Consider the following 2,589-nt stretch of genomic DNA (forward strand, 5'->3'; position numbering starts at 1 on the left):
GTAAAAACACAATTAATTTAAATGTTGATAAACGATAAAGATTATTAAAACTCAAAAATATCAAATAATAATATTATTTATGTAAATCGTTCAGTCGGTCATATTATTTATTTACCAATAAACTCGTTTAAATCTCATATAGTTATATTTATATCACACATAGTCGATATAATATTCATGATTCCTCAAAAATCGTTTTAAATGTTCCTTCGACAGATTTTTATGTGAATATATATTTTGATTTAAGGTTACAGCACTACGTGAGTATGACCAAATAATACTAATAACAAAATATATTGCCTGTAGATTATATTATATTTATTAGTCAAATAAAATAAATTACAATATTTTCATCATGATATAATTTAACCTACACATTAATACTTTTATGTTACTAATGAAACTATTGAAAACACTGATCCTTTGTTTTTAAAGATTAAACAGAATATTTTATTATTGCAAATTATATTAAAAAATATTGATTGATTGTAGATATCCGGCATTTTAAATTTATATATATTTCCTATATATATACATATATATATATATAGGGAAAAAACTTAAATTCAGTTATTAACTATTATACATAGCCCGAAACAGATGATAAAGTAAACAGTTTTCCATATCAATCAAAAGGTAATATATAATTTTAGATATATTTAAATTGGAAATATATAGATACGAAAATCGCTATAATATATTCTATATAATAAAATAATTAAAATTTCATCATAGTATGTGTCAGCTTTGGTTGTATGATGAACAATAATAATAGTAAGAAGTGGATAATCGATTAACCGTCATACGCTACCGTCCATTCTTGATCACTTTTGGATGTAGAAAATAGAAAACCTTTTAAAAAGACAAATTATAGCTTGTTATATAAACATATTGAATAATAAATGTTTTCATTTTATCGTGATGATAAATAATAAAACGGGTACACTTTTAGTTGTCTTACATTAAATGTATTTTAAATTTCAAATAATTTAAATAGTAATAAGTTTACTGCTTATAAATATTTTTAACGGTTGAAACGAAGTGAATGCAGAAGAATAACTTAGTCTATAATATAGAAGTTATAACTATAAAGAGTTAAATTTTAAGGCCATAAATATAATACGTTGAATAATAAAAATATCCATAAATCTGCTCTCAAGATGAATTAATTATCTCGTCATCTTGACAACTCGACATAAGAGAATACAGTTTAGAAATGCACTCTCGCAATAATAATCTGTTCCATATTTTGTTTTCGTTAACGCCACAAGTATAAATAAAATTCTGAAAATAAATATTTGTTTTATAATAAGTTATGATATCATAAATAATTTGTTTAAATAAAATAATTTTACATTTATTCTATGAAAAAGTTTTCAATGATCTGTTTAAAAAAAAGGTATATGTACACAAAAAATGTAATTTAAAACAAATAAAAAAAAAGTTAATTTAAATGTTTGTTAGGGGTTGATTTATTATTAATTATTATTACTCATATTAATTTAACAAAGTAATACACATTGTAAAACAAATACGATGTTCTGAGCATTATTATTATTTTAATTTTGTACATTTTGTAAACATAATATTATATATATCAAGTAAATTGACAAATATAAAAGGAATACAAAATTAATATTAACAATATTAATCATAATTTATTAATTTTTATATGCATTTTTTAAAGCTTTTGAATTCCAAGTAAATCGGTATGGCATATAGATATATGTATATAATATTATGGTCAATACAGTTGAAAACAGGATAGGTACAAGGTATATAATATTATATACAGTATAATTTGGGGACCTATTGATTCCGCCAATATATAACATCTACTTCGTCACTACATTTTGTCTAAAAATAACCTACCAAACAGTTCCTCCACATACCAATTTGTATCTATGGTCGTTCTATTTAATTCTTAATTTTATTAAAAAAAAAGTATATTTACATTTTATTTAATTACATATCTAATAATTTAAAAAAACAATAACTTTACATACGTATAAATAGATATATTATGAACGAAATGTACATATCTATAAGGCAGAATAACATATTATAATAGTTAGATATTTTAAAACATTTAAAGAGTGTCCTATGATGACATAGATCGTGGTTACGCAAACTTTTTTTCATACAAATCTACACCTTTTTTTACTACAAATATTTAAGCAGATAATATTTTTCGAAAATTATCATGTGTCAGTATCGAAATCATAATTCGAACGATTATCTCAAGTATTATTTATAATAATCCTTAATAATGATTTAACATAAAATATAAAATAAATGTATTATTATATGTAGTATTTATTAGTTTTTACTATAAGATACTAAACTATTAATATAAATTAATAATTACTATAATATTTCGTAGCCCCATATAATTTAATCTATTATAGTATACTATAATCATGCTTAAACTCTTAGTACATGGAGATTAATAGTAATTTAAATACTACTCGTTCGATTTCTAATTTATATTATTTATGATTAAATTATTTTCTAACAATTTACAGTAAAAAAGATTGTTTTTATTTGAAATAAAAAAAATTTATCACCACACGAAATTCATAAACAGCA

Source organism: Rhopalosiphum padi, chromosome 1 (genome assembly GCF_020882245.1).
Source record: "Rhopalosiphum padi isolate XX-2018 chromosome 1, ASM2088224v1, whole genome shotgun sequence".
Lineage (NCBI taxonomy): Eukaryota > Metazoa > Arthropoda > Insecta > Hemiptera > Aphididae > Rhopalosiphum > Rhopalosiphum padi.